The sequence below is a fragment of the Mus caroli genome, chromosome 14, assembly GCF_900094665.2.
Source record: "Mus caroli chromosome 14, CAROLI_EIJ_v1.1, whole genome shotgun sequence".
Taxonomy (NCBI): domain Eukaryota; kingdom Metazoa; phylum Chordata; class Mammalia; order Rodentia; family Muridae; genus Mus; species Mus caroli.
Window position 1 is genome coordinate 97,226,572 of NC_034583.1, and position 26,402 is coordinate 97,252,973.

Sequence of the window (26,402 nt, forward strand, 5' to 3'; positions counted from 1 at the left end):
AGAGATGGTGGGCTCCTACAGCTGTTTCTCCAACAAGAAACTTACTAAAAGCTTTTAATTTTGCTACTTCCTGCACATCATGTTTCAGAGAAAAACAAAATGTAAAATAAGTTTTGGGATCATAGTTTCTGATCCATTTGCAGTGATGTTTCTCATTCCCTCTCTCTCCTCCAAAATCAGTTCAAAGTCATTCTCTCACAAACTGATTTGTATCAGCAAGAAAAATCACATTTCTGCTTTTCCTAATGCCACACACTCACACTAGCTTATCAATATGCTCTCATTTTTTCTCCTCTCCTCTCTTCTCCTCTCCTCTCCTCTCCTCTCTAAGGAGAGTTTTTCTCTCCTAGGCCCTTGGCACACTTCTGAGACTCAGTGATAAGTTCCAAGTCACATTCTCCCCGATGTTAACCATGTGACTACCAGGCAAAAGTCCCCAAAAACTTACAAAAGATTAATAATGTAAACATAAATGTAAAAAGTCTGTTTCCATTGTAGATGGTAAGAATCACACTCATATAATGAAAACACTTTCATATTTAGATGATTATTGGAATTTTTCTTGATAAAATTGTAAATGGTAAAATGATGTTCATCTCAATTTTACTAAAATTACAGGTGAACAATATAGTTTGTGCTTACATTAATCACATTTGACATATTTATTTACATACCAAAGCTTTCTACCTTACTTAAACTAAATTTTTATATGTATAGGGATCATGACTACTAACAATAACTAAAATGTTAACTGGATTGCTAGTTGATTGCTAGTTTTCTAACATTAATTTCATTTACATAGCCATATCCGTAACTTCCAACCTTACTTTTCTGAGCTATACTAAGAGTGCAGCATGGTGGGGGGGGGGGCGGTAGGGTATAGGGGAATTTCGGAGAGAGGAAACTAGGAAAGGGGATAACATTTGAAATGTAAATGAAGAAAATATCTAATAAAAATTTTTAAAAGATTGCAATTATTTTAGAGGATTCATTTTTTTGTCTTAAATTGTTTAATAACTATTTATACATAAACATTGCATCTGAGAATGTGTACCAGCTGTTTGTAAGTATCATCAGAGGCCAAATGAGAGTGCTGGATGCCAAGAGGCCAGAGAGTTAGGTGGTTGTGAACCTCCCAGATCAGGTCCGAAGAACTGAACCTGAATCTTCCTCAGGTTCAATGAGTTCACTTGAATACTGAGCCATTTCTTATCTAACAGATGTTCTCTTGTATGCCTGCAAACTCAGCTTTTTAGACTACAGTTCAACATGCTGCACTGACTCATATGGTCAATGGCCTGATTCGTACATTCAGACACCAGCCTCTGACCCAGAGAAACACATCTGACTACTTCCATTTGTCAGAGAAGGAAATCCTACCCTAATCCTCTAATGTCTTAATCCAGCAGGACAAAAAAAATTGAAATTTAATTTGATAGTCATCACCCATGGTGCTTCCTAGCTCACTTTCTCATAAAATATTTTCTCTATCACTTCTCGACTCTCTTACAGCCACCTGTTAGTTTTTAAACAGATTTGTTAGGAAAATTGGTGTCAGAGCTTTACAATGGCTGTCTTGCTGTTAAGATTGGGCTAGAAGTTATTCAGTCCATGGCCATCCCACACATTCTTTATCTTCAAAGCTGCTGTCAAAGAAATGGAAGGTATAACATTGTATGTACACCTCACATCATAAGGGAAGCTTATGGAACACTCTAAGGTACCAGTGCCCACAGGTGGCACATGCTCATGATGATCGACATGAGAAAAAGAGAATCATTGTCATAACAATGGATTAAAGCAATGTGTTTCAGTTTTAAATGAAAATGCATTTTTTACATGGTTTTTAGGTAAGAAAACTAAGCTGCTAGACTTACACAGTATTATCTTTCCTTAAGAAAGAGCTTTAGCAGATATTGTGCTACATTTAGTTGTCATGGAGTGAAAGCAATGAATACCAAACAAGCAGTTGACCTTATTTTATTAGGTCTCCAAGGCACAAAGAAGCTCAAATGTCAACAACTGGTTATATTGCCTATAACTCAAATTCTTATCTTTTGTGCTTTCTCATTTGTATTAAAATTCTCTTCCTCTTTAGAGACATAACATCAGTTTACATAAACCCTCTGCATTCAATTACCCTTTCTCTGTTTATATATATATATATATATATATATATATATATATATATATATGAATTAAAACACTGTTAGATTCTATCTAAATAATGAGTACCTTGCAGACATTAGGTCTCAGTGCAGCTGGAGGACATATTACTGCAGAAATAAGAAAATTTATCACAACGGTAATGGCTTTGAGGGGTTAATATGTTGTTCCCTAAGCTCAAAGAACAAAATACATGCTGCTTATACAATAAGCACACAAGTGATATGAAATGGAGGGAAAGGGAGAAGTGAATAGCACTGTCAGAAGGCCATAGGCAAGCAATGAAAGCTGCACTAAACACCAGCATTGAGTCAACACACCAGCATTGAGTCAACACTTTGAGAGTAGAGACGTTTTCTTTCTTTTTTGTTTGTTTGGTTTTTTTGTTTTTTGTTTTTTTATTTTGTTTTTTTTGTTTTTTTTTTTTTTTTTTTTTTTTTTTTTTTGTTTTTTGAGACAGGGTTTCTCTGTGTAGCCCTGGCTGTCCTGGAACTCACTTTGTAGACCAGGCTGGCCTCAAACTCAGAAATCTGCCTGCCTCTGCCTCCCAAGTGCTGGGATTAAAAGTGTGCATCCCCACTGCCCGGCCGAGACTTGTTCTTTCTAAATGACCATCTATTATTGTTTTAATTCCTCTTTATGTATTTTCTAGCTGAACTTGAAAATGAGTAACTTCCCTTACTCTTCAGAATAGCACCTGTACATGTGTTTTATATTTATTAAAATATTTAATAATAGTTGCCTAAATACTTTATGAGAAAAAAGTTTGAGTTCACAGGTTGATGTGTTATTATGTTATTATGGAGTCATTGGTATTAATGAGAGAAATGTAGCTAAACAGAGTGAAATTTAATGGCAAGATTTTGAAATAAAGTTTTTAAGGAGGGCATTTTCAAATTAAATTTATGCCAATTAATTAACTATTTAATTTGTATGTGTGTCTTTGTGTGTGGTGGGGGATGGGGCAGAGACTGCCTGTGCCACAGCATGTATAGAGATTTTAGAGAGTAAGTTGATCTAGTCAGTTTTCTTTTTTCCCCACATGTGCTCTTGAGATTAAAGTCACATCCTCAGCTTGGTGCAGGTGCATTTATGCACATAGACATATCTCTAGGCTAAGAAGATTGGATATTTGAGAAAAATCGCAAAGCTCTATTTCACCCATCTGTGAATATTATTTTCCCTAATGTGTGATCAATAGTGTATGACAATTTTTAGGGCACAGAATAATTTTAGACAGATAGAGTGTAGATTTAAGTGGAAAGTACTTAAGCAATAACTGACTGGTGCTGTGAAAAAAAAGAAAAGGAAAATAGAAAAAAAAAAAGCAATGTTCTCAGGAGAGTCCTGGCCATATGTTAGTTTAATTATCCAATTATTAAACAATTCTCTTTAGAGTTACAAGAAAATATTCATTACTCCTCATGTGATTGTAAATATGTTTGCAAACATATTTTAAGTTTTGAGATATGGTCATTTTCGAAACTATGCCTAAACAATTAAATTTTGTAACCACATCTTCTTCATACTAGTAGAAAATTGCAGGGAATTTTTAATAAGCACCATAAACTATGCTTCTTAAAATCTTGACTATCATTTTCAAGAGTAGAATTGTGTCAAGTATGATTGCTTCTCCTATTCTTCTCTGATCCTAAAATGCTGCCACCACATAGCTAATAACTTTTAGTTTCATGTTGTTATAGATACAGATCATAAATGTTCATTTCAAATTCAAATATGGCAAGAATGCATTGTTGTACATAAAGCAAACAATTTTTAGCTTTTAAAGCCTCAGAATATTAAATCCATAGTAGAATAAATGTTTGGTAATTATATTAAGATTTTACAATTCCTTAAAATAATTATGACTTGTAATCCTTTTGAAATGTCCCTGCAGGTTACTACATAAAAACATCACGGGACTGGAGGGGTGGTTCTGGAATTAAAAAATTAAATACTCATCTTTTAAATTTGGTGTGCCAAATTTCAGTCAGTTCTCACTATCCATGTCTGTTCGGTCCATGTCACCCTTAACACCATGGTAATTATACTAATAGTTGAAAAGAATACATTATAATCTATTAAAATTTACATATTCTAGTTAATAGAAATTGCATTGGTTTTTTTCATTACTTCATAGAACCTTGAAGAAAATAATTTAAAAGCGGAACAGGGTTTTGGCTCAGAATTTTGGAGTTTCAATACCTCACCAGAACGTTCCATTATTTCTGAATCTGTTGTGCAGCCAAACTTCCTAGTATATAAACATGGTTGAATTCTTGGCAACTAGAAAGAAAGATAGAAGTAAGAAGGAGCTTGGGCCAAGATACAACCTTAAAAAGCAAGCTTATTGGAATAAATTCCAGATAGACCCCAAATTTCATAGCTCCTTATCTCATGTCTATTTAAATTTAGGAACACAGATAACTTAGAGGCCTTATCTCTTCTCGATGTGCCTTTTTTGGCAAATCCAAAATGGCTTTACTAATTTCAAGGTTTCTTTCTATCAATTCAGATAGTATTTCGAAGTTAACCGTTATAAGTCCACCCTTATCAACTTGACCCATGAGCATGCTATTGTAAAGCATAGGTAATGTACAAGAAAATTTAATAAGTCATTGTTCAGGTTACCTTGCTATAACTATCCTACATAATACTGAAAATGCACTAGTTCCTTTTTCACTGTTTCAACTGTATTGCTAAGTAGTTAAGTGACTGCTACACAGTATGGGGACTGAGGTTAGAACCCTCAAAGTTTGACAGAAGAGGAACATCCTGTTATCTCTTCTTTGTGGAGCAGAGGCAGGTCCTGGAAGCTCATTGGGAGACAAAACTAAGTGCATCAATGAAATACGATTTCAAGAGAATTTGTTTGCAAACCTAAAGGTGAGCAGCAATGAAAACAAATAAAATCTTAACCCGAGGACACAACATGGACACGAGCTATCCTGAAATCACATAACTTGTGCAAATGCAACATACACGCACATTTTCATGCATTCAAACACACACACACACACACACACACACACACACACACACACACACACACANACACACACACACACACACACACACACACACACACACACACACACACATACACATACACACACACATACACACATATATACACACACACATACACGCACACATACACATACACACACACATATACACATACACACACATACACACATACACCTGCAGAAATTCTTTGTCACCTAATTATATTTGAAATTGTTATTTTTATTTTATTTCTCAAAATATTATTTGAAAAATATGTGCATTAAACTGTATATATATATATATATATATATATTCAGTGATTTATAGCACAGCAATACACACTGATAAGCTATAATTTAAGGATATCTAATATAGTGGAATCCAGCTTTCATCCTAGAACTTTAGCACTTGGGAGGCAGAGGCAGGCAGATATTTTTGAGTTTGCTGTGATTCTGATCTACAGAGCAAGTTCTAGGTTAATGATAGCTGCATAGAGGAAATCACAAACCCTGTCTTTAAAAAAAAACATAAATAAAAGGAAAAAATGAACTTATTTGTGCCATTTATTTCAGTTGCTATATAAGAAAGGACATTTTAATTTATATTATTTAATTATCAGTGAAGAACTTTTAGATACTCAATAGAACAAATGCTCTAGGAAGTCCACAGAGATTACCTTTAATTATTTGCTTTAAATTATGAAGGAATCACTTCTATTTTGACAGTCATGAAGTTATGGTTCCCTAACATCAATTACTCTTCAATCTTCCATTAATAATACATTTACTAAGCATATAATGAACACCTGCTTTTATGTTCATGTCTAAAATCTATCACTAATATCAAATCACTAATATACAAATCAGCAATTCTATACTAATTTGTTTATATAAACAATATTAGTACTAATGCATAGTCCTTATAAATGCTAGCATTTTTTCAAATAAGGTGTTACTTTTTTAATACATATATATTTCTTGAGATAGAAGATAGAAAAAAAATAGAAAATAAAAAGCACCTGCTATGCTTCTGACTGGCTTTCTACTAAGGCTAGATCAGCAGCCAGATACTAGTCCACACATGCAGCATGTGTGCCTCATAGGTCAGAAAAAATCAAAGACACGGATGAGAATCTTGCTTAAATACTGAAGCTAGCTGGTACAACCATGGGGCCCAGCTGTCATGGTACCCACTTCTCCCCCCTTCACAGCACCCCCCCCCAGCTTTTTCTTCTAGCTGCTTCCTCTGTGCACAGATCAGCAGCCAGATACATGCCCAATAGGAGGTCTGCAATAAGGAAATAAGGAGTTCAGCTGACACAAGGTTTGCCTACCCTGCCAGGCTTCACCTTCCTACTGGTTCTCTTCTCCACCCTGTCCAGATCAGCTGGTCTGATACCCACCCATACCCCATAGACTATTTGCCTCCCAGGATGCCCAAAATAACCAGGGACACAGCTTTCCTACCTCCCAGGAGGTCCACAGTAACTAGGGACACAAAATGCCCACCCTAACCAGAGAGACAGCACTGCTTGCTTCAAAGGAGATGGACTCTATCCACCTCAAAGGAGGCTAGCTCTAGTCACAGACACCAAGGCCAATTAACACCCCAGATAACTCAATGGCCAGAGGCAACAGAACCCAATGCAATCTAGCACAAAGAGAACCAAGTAATCCCACCACAGCAATTTCTGGATACCCCAACATGCCTGAAAAGAAAGGTAATAACTTAAAATTCCATTTCATGAAGATGATAGAGGCCTTTCAGGAAGGTACAAAAAACTCTCTTAAAGAAATATGGGAAAACCCATGTAAACAGGTAGAAACCCTTAATGAAGAAACAAATAAATACCATAGAGAAATACAGGAAGCAGGAAGCTGGTGAAAGAATTGAACAAAATGGTCCAAGAACTAAAAATGGAAATAAAAACAATAAAGAAAACACAAAGGTAAGCAACCCTGGAGATGGACAACTTAGGGAAGAGATCATGAGCTACAGATGCAACAGAATACAAGAGATAGAAGAAAGAATGTCAGGTATAGACGATGCCATAGAAAATATTGACATATAGGTCAAAGATATACAAAGTGTAAAAAATTCCAAACCCTAAGTGTCCAGGAAATTCAAGACATAATATTATGATCAAAACTAATAATAATTGGAATAGAAGAGGGTGAAGAATCTCAGCTCAAAGAGCAAGAAAATATCTTCAACAAAATCATAGAAGAAAATTTCCCTACTCTAATAAAGAAATGATCATAAATAGCCAACACCACATTGATTGGACCAGAAAAGAAAATTCTCTCATCACATAATAATCAAAATAATAAATGCACAGAACAAAGAAAAAATACTAAAAGCTTTAATGGGAAAAGGCCAAGTAACATATAAAGGCAGGCCTATAAGAATTACATAAGACTTTTCACCACAGACTGTAAAAGCCTGAGCAGATGTCATACAGACCCTAAGAGAACAAAAATGGCAGCCCAGCCTACTATACCCAAGAAAACTCACAACTACCACAGATGGAGAAACTAAACTATTCCAAGGCAAAACCAAATTTAAACAATATATTTCCACTAATCCATTCCTACAGAGGATAATGGAAGGAAAAGTCTAACACAAGGGGGGAAACTACATCCAAGAAAAAGGAAGAAATTAATCTTTTCATAACAAACCTGAAAGAAGATAATCACAACATAATTCCACTTCTGACAAGAAAAACAAAACAAAAACAAACAAACAAACAAGCCTCAAAATAACAACATGAACCAACAATCATTGGTCGCTAATCTCTCTCAATTTCAATGGACTCAATTCCACAACCAAAAGATATATGCTAACAGACTGAATATGTAAACAGGATCCAGCATTTTACTGCATATAGGAAACACCTCACTGACAAAGACAGATATTACTTCAAAGTGAAAGGCTGAGAAACATTTTTTTCCAAGCAAATGGTCCCCAGAAACAAGCTGGAGTAGCCATTCTAATATCCAGCAAGATAGACTGTCAACCAAAATGTATCAAAAAAGATGGGGAAAGACAATACATGTTCATCAAATGAAATATTCACCAAGATAAACTCTCAAGTCTGAACATCTATGACTCAAATGCAAGGGCAACAACAGTTGTAAAAGAAACATTACTGAAGCTCAAAGCACACATTAAAACTCCACTCTCAACAATGAGTATATCATGGAAACAGAAACTAAACAAATGTCATCCAGACACCAAGAGAAAACAAATACTAGCCCAGAATACTATACCCAGCAAAACTCTCAATCACCATAGACGGAGAAGTCAAGATATTCCATGACAAAAACAAATTTAATATCTTTCTACTAATCCAGCCTACAGAGGATACTGAAAGTCAATCTCAAATAAAAGGAGGGTAACTTTAACAAGAAAACACAAGATATTAAACATTTTACAAAAAACAAAACCAAACAATGAAGAGAATCATACACAGATGATATTACCTCCAGCAACAAAAATAACAGGAAGTAAAAATTATCTGTCTGTAATATCTCTTAACATCAAGGAATTCCAGGAAAGAGATAGGCTATTGGACAAAGACAGACACTAGCTCAGAGTAGATGCCTGAAAAAATGTCTTCCAAGCAAATGATCCCAAGAAACCAGCTAGAGTTGACATGCTAATATCCAATAAAATAGACTTTCAACACAAAATTATCAAAAAAATGTGAAAGGACATATCATATTCATCAAAGGAAAATTCTACCAACAGGAAGTCTCAATTCTGAACATCTATGCCCCAAATGCAAGGGCACTCACATTGATAAAAGAAATGTTACTGAAGCTCAAAACACACACTGAACCTTACATCATAATAGTGGGAGACTTCAACACCTCACTCTCATTAAAGAACAGGTCATGGAAACAGAAAATCAATACTTACAGAGTGAAACTAAAAGAATTTATGAACCAAATGCATTTAACAGATTTCACACACCCCCTGTTTCTCAGCACCTCTTGGAACCTTCTCCAAAATAGACCATATAATCAGACATAAAAGAAGTCTTAACAGATACAAGAAGATTGAAATAATCCCATAGATTCTATCAGATCACGACAGACTAAGGCTATATTTCAAGAACAACAAATCAAAAGAAAGCCCACATACTCGTGGAAACTAAACAACTCTCTGATCAATGATAACTTGCTCAGGGAATAAATAAATAAATCCAGAACTTTATAGGATTCAATGAAAATGAAGACATGTCATACCCAGCCTTTGGGACTCAATGAAAGCAGTGTTAAGAGCAAATTTCATAGCACAATGTACCTTCTTAAAGAAATGGGTGAGATCCTGTAAAAGAAACTTAACAGAAGATCTCAATGCTCAAGAAAATAGAATCAAATGAACAAAAGTTAACAAAAATCAATAAAATAATTGGTTCTTTGAGAAAATTAATAAATTGGCATTTTTTGTCAAAGTTGACTAAAAGAGAAAGAGAAAACATTTACATTAAAAAAAATTAGAGACAAAAGAGAACATAACATTAGACATTAAGGAAACCCACAGAAATATATAGAGATACTTTAAAAACCTGTACCTTACCAACTTGGAAAATCTAAAGGAAATACATGATTATCTTGATGTGTACTCCTTATTAAAATGAAACCAAATTCAGAGAGCAGTTTGAACACATCTACAACATTCAATGAAATAAGATCACCAATTAAAAGTCTCTTAACAACAAAATGCCCAGTAACAGATGGATTCAGAATAGAATTCTGCCAGACACCCCAATAAGTATTAATGCCAGCATTCCTCAGTTTATTACACAGCATAGAAAAAGAAGGATGATTTCCTAGTTCTTTTTGAGTCTACGTTTACCCTGATATCCAAGCCACATAAAGACTCAACAAAGATCATTAATTACAAAGTGATTTCCACTTTCATGTCTTTATTTTTTCCATTTCTGGCCACTGTTTGTGTTTTCATAGATTCAATCAATGGATTTACTTATACTTTTAACATATTCATTTTATGAACATATTTATAATAAATATTTTGAAGTCTTTGTGTTTTGACTTAGCTATATTGCATTTCTTGGAGGCTACTTAGTAGGATTGCTGGGATCTAGTAGTCACACATTGTCCTGGCTAGTACTGGTTGTCTTTTTATGATTGTAGGTAGTAGTCTTGGCTTCAAATGACTATAAATCCAGGTGTTAGGTCTTATTTTTGTTGGGTGGGTATTCTGATCCTTGGATTCTGTTGCCCTTTCTGTGTCTTAGGAATGTGTGCTGGCTGTGGGTTTCTTGGTACAGAATGCTTCTAAGTCCCTGACAGTTGTGGATACTGGTGCTTCTGAGTAGAATATGTTACTGGGTATTAGTAGATGGGTAAAAGAAATAGGGATGGGATGGACCAGGAATTAAGTGTGGCAGAACTAGCTAAGATGGCCCACACTATGGAGTAAAGCTGGGTCTGCCACTAAGGTCTATGGAGTGCCTAGGAAATGAAAGAACTGGGGAAATTCAGGCCCTGGAAGATGGTCAGCTAAAGGGCTGGGGATGGGACTGGAAAAATGGAAATGGGGAGAGAGATCTCAGGCCTGACTTCTAGGTCTGTGTGGCAGTGGGTTTCTAGGGAGAGTGTCGTTCCTATTTGCTGACTCCCTGGCAGTTGTTATCTGTGGTACCCGGTGTTGGGGCTTTAAAAAAAGGCTCAATTACTTGTCTGTTATGTGTCAAATCTGTTTATTGGGCAAATATTTAATCTTTAAATGAATCTATTTTGTGCCCCCTCCTTGGTATCTTTCAGCCAAATGTAGGTGTTGTAGGTGTATAACCATATCACATCTGGAAATGCTTACTAAATTATCATCTTCACCAGCTTAATGACCGGAGCTTCCTCTTTTTACAGTTTTATTATAATAAGCATACTTTTCAATCTCCTCTCATATTATTGCTTTTCCTTTTTCATATGCAAGAAACCAGCATTAACATAATATCCCTAGATATTAGATTGTTTTATTTTGTTTTTGTGGTTTTGAGGAGTGAGCCCTGGGCATTTCAAGTGATATACATATGTTCTACTGAGAACAGACTCACTTTTAATTGTCTATTTATGCCTCTTATATAAGCCTCTGGATCAACAAATTCTGCTTATAGTAAAGATATCAAGAAATATTAGTTGAATGAGTAAATACTCATTTATATTTTCCCTAAATTATCATCTGTCACACAGTGTTTAACTATTCCCTTTGTGAGAAGAGTGGCTCTGTAAAATTGATTCCATTAGAAATATGAGTCTGATAAAGATTTCTGACTCTATGGCTTCATATAAACAGAACTCGCTTCAAAATAAATAAGTTCTTATGAACTTCAGTATATTACTACTTTTATTCTATGAAAAGAACAAACCATCATCTGTTTGATTATAATTTGCTTTATGACTAACATTGAATGGCTGCTTAGGGACTGTTTTTTCTTGAATTCTGCCTTTTCATGATCAATAGACTTTCCCTTAGAGGGATCATTAGAACACAAGTTGACATTCATTAGTATTTAGAAGATGAACAACATAATGCATTTGCTTTTTGTTCTGCAATCTGGTGTTATTTACTTCAATATGCAAATCTATATCATGGCAACAAATAAATACATGACTATAGTTCCCTAACTTTCACATTTAACAATACAGAAATGACTCTCTTAGGATTAGCTCTATGTTAAAATAATTTGATAGCTTAGTCATAGCATCGTGCTGTAAGGAATAAGTATAATTTTATTTATCATGAAATTTTGAGATTAAAGGTAGAACCTGAGTAAGAATGCATTCTATCCCTGCTGTTTCCTTCCCTACCCCTTTTCACACCACTTTCCCTCCCTCCAGCCATCCCAGAGGTTTGTTTATTTCCCCTTCTCAGTGAGAATCAAGCATCCTCCCTCAGGCCCTCCTTGTTATTTAGGTCTGTGGATATGTGGATTGTAGCATGGTTATTCTGTACATTATGGCTAATATCCTCTTATAAGTGAGTACATGTCATGAGTGCCTTTCTGGGTGTGGGTTACCTCACTCAGGATGATCTTTTCTAGTTCTATCCATTTGCTGAAATTTTCATTAAGAAAGGAGAAAAGGCAAGTGAAGCTCTGATGAAGATGCAAAGTAAATAATTAATCAATCAATTATTTAAAGAAGAGAGTTATAACTTGACTCCAAGTACTAAGGAAAATGTGTCAATTTTGTTTAAAATATTTTAACCATTTCCTTTTTTTAATTTATGCAAAAATTAATTAAACATCAAAATATTGTTCTTTAAGAAGAAAACATTAAAAGTCTATTATACATGGAAATAAAGTCTACTGGTACAAGTGACAAAAAAATAATTGTTTTTCTTGTGATAAAACTGCTGATGCAATGAAATATGTGCTAAGTTATAACAAGCCACACAGCTCCTAAAGCATTTTATTAAGAAACTTTGCCCTGCAGGAAGCTCAACATTAGATACAATTTTAACAATTTTATGTTAGATTTTTTTTAAGTTATTTAAATATTGGCAACATATACATTGAAGACATCTATCATGTTTTGTCTGTGGAAAAGTTATTCTTTAATTTTTATGCCATATTCATCTAGCTATTGGACATATTCATGTCTTGAAATTGAACACATGAATATATTACTGTAATTTGTTTTACTAGTTGGGCTACATAGTAATTTCATCTCTCAAAATATCTGTTGTCTGGTGTGTTAGAACCTTGATCCTATTTGTGGCAAACCATTGTGTTTTGATTTCTACATATCTGCATTTTTTACTAGCATATATTGACCTATGTTTCAGACAATAGTCAATATTTTGACTCTGTTCTTCCTCAGCATAATTCAGTTGAGATCCATCCATATTGCTGAATAAAATATTAGTTCATTTATTTTTATTGCTCTATGTGATGAGTCACTCACTGTTCATTCCGCTAGCTACCTACTGAGCAGCCACTTTTTGAGGCAATTATGATAAACCATTCTATATAAATTTGTTGACAGAAGTTTGAGTGACTATTAGTATGTCTTTGTTTAGGATCATGATCGTTGGGTTGCAATATAAGTATGTGTGCATGTTGCATTTTACAAAACTCTGATAAATTGCTTTCCGTGGTGGTCATAGAGCTTGCAGTATATATTGCAGCCAAATATATAGCAGACATTTGTTTCATTCTTCCATAATCTATCCAGCAATTCTCTGAAGTAATATAAGCCATTGAATTATTTATGTTAACCACTGCAAAAGATGTTTAACTGTCTGTCACAGTTTTGATTTGGTTTCCCCCCAATGATATGTTTTAATATGCATATCTTAAATCTTATGATTCCCCTGGTGAAGTATCCATTCAAAACACTTACACACTTTGGTAGGAATTTTTTCATTTATTTGAATTTTAATATTTATTTCTTCATTTTGAACTATATGTATATTATGTGAACCCAAACCTTTTGTTTTAATCTTGCCTTTTAAACTGAATCACTATGTAAGAAATACATGAATTTTGGTAAACATGATTGCTATGTTTATGTTGTGGTTTTAATACTAATGTTAAAAGTCCAAAGTTAAAAATAAAATTAAAAATATTTATTTTGTGTTTTTAGCTAAATATTTTATACTTTCCATGTCGTAGTTTCTTCTGTGATAATTAATGATTACTTTTTTTACATGTGTTGAATTAAGTTGGACATTTGTTCTCTTTCCTCATTCCCAACTTTCTGTTTCTCTCTATCTTTTAATTGGATATTTTATTTACTTTCATTTCAAATGTTATTTCCTTTCCAAGTTTCCCCTAAGGAAGGCTTCTATGCTATAACACCTGTACCTACTTTTATGAAGGTGCTCACCAACCCAACTACCCATTCCCTCCTCCCCACCCTGGCATTCCACTACACTGGGGCATTGAACCTTAACAGGACCAAGGGCCTCACCTCCCAACAAGGCCATCCTCTGCAATATAAGCAGCTTGGGCCATGGGTCCCTGAATGTGCACTCCTTTGATTTTCCTTCTTCTTCAGCTTCATATGGTCTATGAATTGTATCTTGGGTATTCCGAGATTTTGAGGATGAGAGAGAATGCTGTCTTTTTCTCTACTGCATGGTTTTAGTTCCTTTATCAAAGATCAAGTGGCCATAGGTATGTGGATTCATTTCTGGATCTTCAGTTCTATTCCATTGATCTACCTGCCTGTCTCTGTACCAATGCCATGCAGTTTTTAACATGGTTGCTATGTAGTACAGCTTGAGGTCAGGGATGGTGATTCCCGATAAGTTCTTCTTTTTGTTGAGAATAGTCTTTGTTATCCTGGTTTTTTTTTTTTTTTTTTTTTTTTTTTTTTTTTTTTTTTTTTTTTTTTTTTTTTTTTTTTTTTTTGTTATTTCAAGTGGATTTGCAAATTGCCCTTTCTACCTCTATGAAGAATTGTGTTGGAATTTTGGTGGGGATTGTATTTAATCTGTAGATTGCTTTTGGCAAGATGGCCATTTTTGTTATATTAACCCTCCCATTCCATGAGCATGGGAGATCTTTCCATCTTCTGAGGTCTTCTTTAATTTATTTCTTCAGAGACTTGAAGTTCTTATCATTCAGATCTTTTCCTTGCTTGGTCAGAGTCTTACCAAGATATTCTATATTATTTGTGACTATTGCGAAGGGTGTAGTTCTCCTAATTTCTTTCACAGCTCATTTCTCTTTTGAGTATAGAAAGGCAAGAAAGAGAACTTCAGACCAATTTCCCTTATGAATATTGATGCAAAAATACCCAATAAAATTCTTGCAAACAGAATCTAAGAATACATCAAAATAATCATCCTTGATGATCAAGTGGGCTTCATCTCTGCAATGCAGGGGTAATTCAATATATGGAAATCCATCAACAAAATTCACAATATAAACAAACTCAAAGGAAAAAAAAACACATGATCATGTAATTAAATGCTGAGAAAGCATTTGATACAATTCAACGGCTCTTCTTGGTAAAAGTCTTGGAAAGATCAGGAATTCAAGGCCTAAACATAGTAAAAGCAACATAGAGCAAACCAGTAGCCAATATCAAACTAAATGAATAGGAACTTGAAGCAATCACAAAAATTCAGGGTCTAGACAAGGCTGACCACTCTGTCTTATGTATTCAATATAGAACTTGAAATCTTAGCCAGAGAAGTTAAACAACAAAAGGAAGTCAAAGGTATATATATAGGAAAGGAAGAAGTCAAAATACCACTATTTGCAGATACATGAAAGTATACTTAAGTGACTATAAAAATCCCACCAGAGAACTCCTACACCTGATAAACAACTTTAGCAAAATGGCTGCATATAACATTAAAAATTCCTCTTTTTAAATTTTTGTTTCAATTAATCTGGACCCTGAGATCTCTCAAACACTGAACCACCAAACAGAAAGCATACACCAGCTGATATGACACCCCTAACACACCTATAGTAGAAGACTGCCGGGTCTGTGTTCATTCAGAGATGTTGCACTTAACCCTCAAGAGACTGGAGGCACCAGGGTGTTTAGCTCTCAGTTGGTGTGGGAGGTTGGGGTGTCTATGTGGAGACTGGGTGGAGTGGGGAGGAGGTGTGAGATATGCAGCAGAGGGAGGGTGGATGGGGGTGGGGAATAGAATATGGAGTGTAAAATAATATAAATAAAAAATAAATTAAACTTTAAAAATGTGTTTCATTATCTTATGATAGAGAGGGCCCATTGCCCATCCACCTGGATAAGACTACCATTTAACCACTATAGGTTCCTCTTCACTTTGGTGAGACAAGTCAACTAACAAAAGAGTCTCATGAGATAAAAGTTTATTTTGAGTCGGGCATGGTGGTGCATGCCTTTAATCCCAGCACTCGGGAGGCAGAGGCAGGCTGATTTCTGAGTTCGAAGCCAGCCTGGTCTACAAACTGAGTTCCAGGACAGCCAGGGCTATACAGAGAAACCCTGTCTCGAAAAACCAAAAAAAAAAAAAAAAAAAAAAAAAAAAAAAAAAGTTTATTTTGGCTTGCTATTTGAGGTAGTATAGTCTGTTTCCACAAGGAAGTGTGGCAGCAGATGCCTGAGACATTAATTATACCATATTCTCATCTAGAAACTGACATGAAAGCATGAAGTGCTGCTATTCTATTAACACTCAAAGCCTGCCTGAGAATCCAGTATATACCTCTGAGGATACACCTGCTAAGGATTTCACATCGTCCAACATTTGAATTTTGCTCAACATTGGAATCACAAGGAAGTCCTTTTTCTAACATCTCCTGTGAAGACTCAATGCCATAAAAGCCTAACATATTACAGGGTATCATATATTACAGTAGAAAATGGTTTTTATGTTTGTGAAAATATAAATTTGGAGATATATTAAACAATTCATGGATCATATAACTATTTGGAAAATTTTTTAAAATAAAAAAGAATGCAAGTTTTGAAAGCATTTTTGATGAAAGCATCACTCATTCTGTTACTGGATATAGAGAAACCAAACAGGAACTAGGCTGGAAATTCTCTCCCTACTAGTTAGCCTTAGAGTGATGGGAGGTACTATGATGGTTTCTGGAAGATATTTGTCATCTTTGTCATCAAGTCTTATTCAACTGTGGTACTCATGTGCAGTCATACTCACTGGCCAGGCACAGTGTGCTTGCTGCTGTAATAATGACTATAATGTAATGGAGATAACAAATAGCTCTATGACTTGACTTGATGGTTGAGTCACAGAAGAAAGTTCATAGCTTATACTATAAAGTTCTTGAAAGGCCCTTGGCTGTACAGGTCTTAGGTTTTAGTGGCGAAGTTACTGTGTTGCTTTGATAAACAGACATAATGTGATAACTATAGATTTTAAATATTAAGATTTATGCCCATAGATTAGTCCTGCTGCCAGTTTTTAGGAATTAGTAGTAATTACACAGACTCATAACTGATCAAGGTGATAAAAGTAAGTAGCTGTTGAATGCTGTCATAAATATAACACTTATATTAGTCTATAAGCCTCAGAATACATCCTGAAAGAGAGGAAAACAGAAGAAGCCATAGAAAAGGATAGAATATAGTAGAATGAGTTCATCTGGTTGTGACATGGTCCTTGGACTCTTTATTCCACAGTGATTGCCTACACAGGACCTTCATACGATTAGGTATATGGCCATTCAGTCATAGTGGATTAGAACTTCACTTCTCACGATGCCTTCTTAATTCAACAAACTATACAGTTAAGAGTTTTAAAAGTATTCTAAGCTTGGACCAAAAGCTCAGAATACCACAATACAACTCACATACCATACAAAGCTTAATAAGAAGAAAGACCAATGTATGTATGCTTCAATTCTACATAGAGGGTGGAGCAAAACAATCCCAGGAGTTAGGGGGAGAGAGGGACCTGATAGGGAGAAAAGAAGAGGAGGAAATAATTGAGGGCAGGATTAGGCATGAGGAGAGACAGGAGAGATGTTCAGAGTGTCAGGAAAGTGGATATAAATATGTAGCAGTATGGGGTGGAGAATGGGGGTGGGGTGGAACCAGTAGAAAGTTCCAGAAGTCAGGGAAGGAAGAGATTCCCAGGACCCAACCATAACACAACAGGGAAGTGAAGTGCTAAACCTCTATGACTGAATGGCCATATACCTCATATTCTCCTGTGCCTAAGTATTCAATACTCTTTCTCCTTTATCTTCTATTAGTTTCAGTCTATTAGTTTCAGTGTCTCTGGTTTTATGTGGAGGTCCTTGATCCACTTGTACTCGAGCTTTGTACAAGGAGATAAGAATAGATTAATTTGCACTCTTCTAAATGCTGACCTCCAATTGAACCAGCACCATTTGTTGAAAATGCTGTCTGATTTCCACTGGATGGTTTTAGCACTTTTTCCAAAGATCAAGTGACCACAGGTGGAAGAACAAATGTGACACACCTTCTCCAATAACAGCAATGAGAAAACTCTTAATCCTTCACAAAAAAGTGCCAATATCTTATGTGTTCAAATATGAGTTTATGGGGTCATGTTCATTCAGAAAACAACAAAGTGTGAATAAACCTTTCCAATAATCATATTTTATGATACGTTTTAGTTGTTCTTAGAATATAAGTAGGAAAATATCAATAATACTTTTCAAGAAAGCAATGCAGATAGCATGAACAAAGAGGAAGTGAGGGTGCTGACAAAATTTCTCTCAAATTTTAGGTCACATAAGAACAGATCATTATGGTCTGGGGTCTTGTTATTTAAAGTCCTTCTCTCCATCTGTAAGGAAGAAATATTAGCTCTGTATAAAAAGCAACATTGTACATTATTTCTAGTCTGTAATATCATTGGTATATCAGAATATTACATAAAGAGATAAAAGATCCTAAGTTACTGTGCTTCTAGAATTCTGAAATGTTTGTGCACAACATTCTTTAGAGTCACTTGGAAGTTAAATTTTGCATGTGTCCAACTTGATAACTAAATCTTATTTTTCCTAAATGTCTTTTTTAATCTTTATATGAACAATCTATCAGATACTATTTAAACATTCTCTAAAGATTACAAGTTTTTGGGCAAAAGTCTGAAATCAAAAGAAGATATTCGCTGAAGTAGTACAGGGAAGTACTCACATGGAATAGTCACATTGATCAAATTTAGTCATAGTGAGAAAACTTAAACTGGATTAAAAATCAGGAAGTGGGGTCTGGCAAGATATCTGTGAAGCTAAGAGCACTTGTGGCTAATGTAAAGGATGCCCATTCAGTTCTTAACCTCATGTCGAAAATTCACAATGGTTTCACACACCAACTTCTGGTGCATTTGCATGCATATAGCACGCGCGTGCGCACACACACACATACACACATTAAAATAATAATAATAAATAAATGCATGTATTATGTAGAGGTTTCTTAAAGTTCAGTATATTAGGGAGATTATTTGTTCAATAAAAGTTGGAGAGAGTTGAATTGCAAATAAAACAAGAATTTCTTTTCAGGGAAACATGGCACTCACATGATTCTAAGTTTTTTTATTTAACTATATATTATTTTTATAACTTTTGTTGAGTAAAGAGAAATAAAATTCCATTTTTCTGAAAGCTAACATGAAAATATAATTGGCATGTTTAGGTGTACATATCAGTCAACATATATTTTTTGGTAGAAAAGCATAGTTATGCTTTTCTAAATTATTTTTATTGGCTAAGGAGGCTCTTCAGAGTTACAATATCTAGATACAATTCAAATGGCTGTTTAGGTTTGATCTGCTGGTATGTATTGTAATGCTAAATATTGGCCCTCAAATTCTAGTTGCCAACGGAGACCAGGAAATCATCACACATATCAAATGATGCTATGGGACCTGGTTTCTTAATTTAAAACTATTGGTTGATTAAAGATGTCTAGAGCCTATAGCTGGGCAGAAAGGAGGTAGGCAAAGTTTTAGTTTCTGGAATTGGGTTCTGAGGCAGGACCATGGCAGAAGAGAAGATGGAAAGAGGACAATACACCATGTGGTAGAAATCTTGAAAACATGGTCATGAGGGCTGGCCAATTAAAGTTAAAAGCAGCCCAGATAGAACAGAACAAATCATAGTGTGATTGGCAGGGAAGTAGATATAATAGCTTACAGGGTAAATATCTGTTCAGCTCTAGGGATGATTAGTGGCTTATTATAAATGTAAATTTTATCTAGGAACTGAATGATCATAGGCAGGGTAGATGTCCCCCACTACACTTCTGATTGAGATTAAATATTTACATACAACAAACCACTTTCACTTTTCAATACTTTTTTATCTGTCTTAGCAAAGTAAAATTTGACCATCAATCTTCAAAGGACACTGGAGAATTATTCTTATGTCTAATATCAGTAACACCTTCACTATCAGATAACCAGGCAGATAAAAAATGCTAAAAGAGCAGAGTAATAGGAAGAATAACTATTGCTAGTCAAAATTCTTATTATTTATGTCTAAATTTTCAGTCCAGATATGAAGACTTTAGTACTACATGTTCATTCTTAAGTGACACCTTGATTACTATATTTAATTTAAACAGTTAATAAATGTTTCTCTTACTTGTCTTATAGTATGAAATACTGAGATAAAATTCTGAAATAAAATGTTCTGGGAATCTCGAAGAAGCTTCACCCAACATGAATGAATGAGAATGGAATGATAAAAATAGAAATTTTCTATGACTGTTATCCGACATTTAAGTAACAAGAGTGTCACCTACTTACAATGGATTCCTTTAGAATTGATAATACTTTGAGAACAAAGAGAATCAGTCCAGAGTCACTTACTGCAAAGCACTGTAGAATCTAATAGTTGACATGAAAATGACTGTTCAGGACTTTTAGCATAATAAACCCGTAGGCAAAATCTTTCAGAATGACTCCCAGGCATACAGAGCCTATTGCCTTTCTATAAAACTTGTACATTTATGATCACCTGGAGAGACTAGAGTACCAAACATAAAATCCCTGCTGTGACTGGCCTTAATATTAAAAGCTTAGGAATGAGAAAAACCGAAAGTAGAAATTTATATTTAGGTATTCAGCCTTTTAAAAGCAAGTACTCAGTATATATTTTCATACTAATTAAATAACAATCACTTCTAATTATTCACTTTTTAATAAATTGAACACATTTCGTGTGCTTATATTCCCTATATGTTATTTGCTTTACAAATATTAACTCAAATTCTTTCTTCTTACAAGATCAGCCAATCATTCAAAATGATTACTAATTAAAACAGTAAATATAATGTAACAAAATAAATGTTATCAAAAAATGAAGCCCAGCCTCAAAATAAAGTTGATTAAGTGAGAATATAAAGAGAAGGGGACAAAATACAGATCTAAACAAAAGAAAAGAGAACATGCATGAAACAGAATTTAAATGTTATATAATTGAAAGCAATCAGTCATAGACTGATAACTATCCCATTATAAATAATGTCTAAAGTTATTCTGTGGTATTAGAAATATTGTTCTTATTATTAACATTTAAGACACACAGAAAAAAATAAACTGAATGTAATCCCAATGAAATGCAATATTGGAGATATTTACATTTAATTGAAAATATTCTTGATGAGTCAAATTGAAATTTTCTGAGAATACTGAATGTATTTTCTTAGCTGGACTTTCAGGAAAAAAAAACTTCTGTTAGAGAATATTTTCTGTTAGAGAATAACTTTTTAAAGATCATTATAAACATAATGATCTCCACTCAAGAAATGGTGGATGTAAATTTTCAACCTCATGTGGCAAATTACTCTACCTATCTAAATATATATAATATTTTTATAAAGATATTGAGGTAACTGGCTGGAATCCCAATGCAAGGAGATAAGAGAATGCCTTCACACTATAAGTTGATAAGGACTCATGTTTGTGGTTACCTCAAAAGTGTTAATGATTAAGTATCATGAAATGTAGTTAAGCCTCTGTCGCCAGATCAAAGCAACTGGACCATAGTTCCTGAAAACCCAGAAGGGATGGAGCCCTCCTTCACTAAACATCTCATGTGGAACATTTAGTTATCTGACTCCCAGATGTGTAACATGTTGATATAGTAACTACCAATTGCTCACATCAAGGGTTAAAATGATAGTTTCTCCAGTTGGATATGTATGTGTGTGTGTGTGTGTGTGCGTGTGCGTGTGCATGCTCATGCGAGTGTGTGTGTGTTTTAAATCAATAATAGAGATAATAGAGGTAGAAAAGAATCTGAGAAAGAATTCCATTTTGATACATAGGCTCTTTTTCTATTAACTCTAAACTGCTACATCTCATGAAGCCCTACCCGTATATCTACCTATCATCTATCATATATTATTTAATACTCTATCTTTTATTTATCTCTATACTTCATAAGATTTATTCACTCAGTACTCACATTTGCTTTTATAATATAACTTTAAGCATGAATAAGCGATCTACTAAAATGTAGGTAAGTGTATATTTATATATGGCAATGTAAAAATAACTCTATTTATATAAAATATTAAAGCATTTCAATCTGTAGTCTGTTTATATGTACAACACTGGGTTTGGAACAACAAATGCCTTGAAGATAAGAATAAATCAAAGTACTAGCATGCTTAATACCCCAGGTATATACATCATCAACTTGGAAATCTTTAAAAACATGACTATAAGATATCAGCTCCCAAAAGAACATGCTGAAGCTCTTATTTACTCTGTTTCATCCATTTTGTTTTGTCTCTCCCCAAGAATATTCTACAATGTTCAGCACCATTCTGAAAGCTAATCTTCTGAAGCTAGACACAATCCTTTCCTTAGCATCATTTAAAAAGCTAGAGACCATTATTAGCATGGCATAACACATATCTTTGTCAGTAGGAAAAGAACTGTTTTTTGGGGTTTTTTTGGGTATTTTTTTGGAAATATAACTGTTAAACACAATGAAATCACAGCCTCTGTCTTTAAATACTCAAATGCCTGATACAATTTTGAAGGAGTATTAGAACAAAAACAAGATTCATAATCAAGATGTATTTATTATATGGAAAAGAATGGCAAATTTTAATCTGATTTTATAACCTACATATGAATATACATTACATGAAAAAGATACAACATAGTAGAAAAATTTAATAAACAATGTCATGTCATTTTAAATTACCTTTATCTGTTAAAATATATCTGTATAATTTTGTATGAATTTATTTATTTAAATTTTATTTATTAAATTATTTTATTTATTAACATTTACTGCATCCCCCACTCCTTTGCCTCTGAGAGGGTACTCCCCCACCCAACCATCAACCCACATCACACACAAACACACACCTAGCTCCCCAGCATTTCCCTTACCTGGAACATCAAATCTCTACAGGATTAGGTGCATCCTCTCTCACTGAGGCCAGACAAGACAGTCCTCTGCTACATATGTACAAGGAAACACAGACCAACCCATGTATGCTCTTTGGTCAGTGGCTTAGTCTCTGAGAGCTCTGAGGGGTCCTGGTTAGTTGCTACTGTTGTTCTTCCTATGGGATTGCCATCCCCATCAGCTCCTTCAGTCCTTCCAACTCTTCCTTAGGAGTCATAGACCTTAGTCCCTTGCTTGGCTGTATCTGTCTTAGTCAGCTGCTGGTGGAGCATCTCAGAGGACAGCCACACTCCTGTCTGTAAGCACAAAGTGGCATCAATAATAGTGTGAGATTTCGGTGCCTCCTCAGGGGATGGATCCCAAGTTGGGACAGTCACTATATGGCTTTTCCTTCAGCTTCTCCTCAATTTTTGTCCCTGAATTTCTTTTGGACAGGAACAATTTTGTGTCAGATATTTTGAAGATGGTTGGGTGGCTCCATCTCTCCAGTAGGGGCCCTGTGTACCTACTTGAGGTAGTTTCATCTCCATACTGTTGGTCATTTTGGCTAAGGTCCTACGGGTTGAATCCTGGGGGCCTCTCACATCCAAGGTCTCGGAATTCTCTAGAGGTTTCCCCAGACCAGAAACCATCGCAGCTTTGTATTTCCATTCATTATCCTGGCACTCTTTCTCTGGTTACAGCAGGCTTCTTGTGTTCCTGGCTAGAGCAGGCCTACTGGGAAACAGGTAGGCTTTGAGGTTCAGAGGAGGGCAGGCTAGCAGATCTGCATAGGTTCAGGTAGAGGTGCAGACTGTAAGGGGGATGATGCTTGGGCAGACTGTGATAGATTCCACTTCAGCTGAGCTCTGTGGGGATGGGGTGGCAGCTGTGCAGATCTTTCACAGGTACATGTGGAGGTACAGAGCAGAAGGGGAAAATGTATAATAAAAAAATTGTAAGTAAGTTTTTAGATATTCTATTTTGTTTGGTAACTTGTTTTATTTTTGGTGTTGTGTACTTACAACTTTGAAAATTGCATCTCTTGTATCCCCAAACTATAAGTTTATGTAAGTTTATGCTTTAAGAAAACTCTAGGTCTTTCCATATCTTATATCTAAAGGGGCTAAAACAGAAAAAAAAGTGTTCTGAATTAAGTAATTAATAATTGAGTGCATGGTATGGTTTAATATACCAATGAATAAGAAAGGCTGAAAGAGCAAAGATGGGTATGTCTCAGAAAAAAATGGTTTACAAAACATCCCCGAAGCAATAAATCACATATTATTAAAAGTAATGAGGAAGATTATGCTGAAATGAAATAAAACATCCTGATACCATGCCCTCGAAGTACTTTAAAATAAATAGCAGTCCATAATTGAAAATAACCTGGGTAGTTACTGTACTTTTGCTTTATGTTTTCAAGTGCATTCCTTTTGTGGTTAATGATACATTTTTGGGGGACTGACCACTTGCTTCCCATTCTGGAGGCACTTTAGGGACTGGATGTGATAATATATTATATGCCATAGTATCTAAGACAATCCTAAATCCCATCTATCTTAATTTACACCATATCTCTAATGACAACACTGTATAATCTCAGGAAACAAAAGACTAATGAAAATATAATGGCTCAGAATACAAAAGAACACAGTAGCTCTGATGTGTCAACATTAACCGATATCATGTGTAATGTAAGAACAGAAAGGATATCAGTTGGAAAGAAGCTTAGCTCTTTGTGAGATGTGATACTTCAGAGAGTACACAATCTTTGTCCTAAATTAAAAAATCTTGGTATACTGGTTAACATTTCTAAAATCACATTACAAATATCCTTAGTATAATGGAAAATTAACTTCAACAGTAAGCTTTATGATAAATATATAAATGTTATTTTTCAATAATAAAGGAAAAATAATATGCTTGAGTCTGTAAGATGCCATAGCTGGTAAAAGTGGTTGATGTCCAAGTCGGGCCACCTGAGTTTGAGTTCTAGATATTATATAAATGTGGAAGGGGCAAATCGACTCCATAAAGAACTTGTCTGCTGACCTCTAATCCTGTAACATATGCATCACACACACACACACACACACACATACAAACACACACAAACACACACAAACTCACTGTACATCTAATAAAAAATTCTGTACTATAAATCTATATGTGACTTATACAAAATCAAGTTAATAAAAAAAATAAAAAACTCAAGTCCAAGTTGATCAAGGTCCTCCACATAAAAACCAGATACACTGAAACTAATAGAAAAGAAAGTGGGGTAGAGCCTAGAGCACATGGACACAGGGGAAATTTTCCTGAACAGAACACCAATAGCTTATGCTCTAAGATCAAGAACTGACAAATGGGACATCATAAAATTGCAAAGGCAAAATTGTAAAGCAAAGGACACTGTCAATAGGACAAAATGGAAAAAAAAAACAGATTGGGAAAATATCTTTACCAACCCTACATCCAATACAGGGTTAGTATCCAATATATACAAAGAACTCAAGAAGTTAGACTTCAAAAAACCAAATAACCCTATTTAAAAATTGGGTACAGAGCTAAGCAAATAATTCTCAACTGAGGAATAACAAATGGCTGAGAAGCACCTAAAGAAATCTTCAACATCCTTAGTCATCAAGGAAATGCAAATCAAAACAACCCTGATATTCTACCTCACACCAGTCAGAAGGTCTAAAATAAAAAACTTAGGTGACAAAATTTCTGCCAAGGATGTGGGGAAAAGGAACATTCCTCCATTGCTGGTAGGACTGCAAGCTGATACAAGCACTCTGGAAATCATTTTGTGATTCTTCAGAAAATTGGAAATACTACTACTTGAGGACCCAGCACTATCACTCCTGGGCATATACACAGAAGATGCTCCAACATGTTATAAGGACATGTGCCCCACTATGTTCATAGCAGCCTTATTTATTATAGCAAGGCTCTGGAAACAACACAGATGTTCCTCAACAAAGGAATGGATACAGAAAATGTCATAATATAATCCTGAGTGAGTTAACCCAATCACAAAAGAACACACATGATATGCACTCACTGATAAGTGGATATTATCCCAGAAGCTTGGAATAACCAAGATACAATTCACAGACCATATGAAGATCAAAAAGAAGGAAGACCAAAGTGTAGATAATTTGGTCCTTCTTAGAAGGAGGAACAAAATATCCATGCGAAGAGTTACAGAGACAAAATGTGGAGCAGAGACTGAAGGAAAGACCATCAATAGACTGTCCCACCTGGATAAGGGGGTATTTAAAGGAAGAAACCACAACTCAAGGAGGTGGGTGGTCGTTGTTGGAAAATACCAAAAATACCAGTTAAGAGTCACAAGGAAGTGTAAAGTCACAAATGTCACAAGGAATAC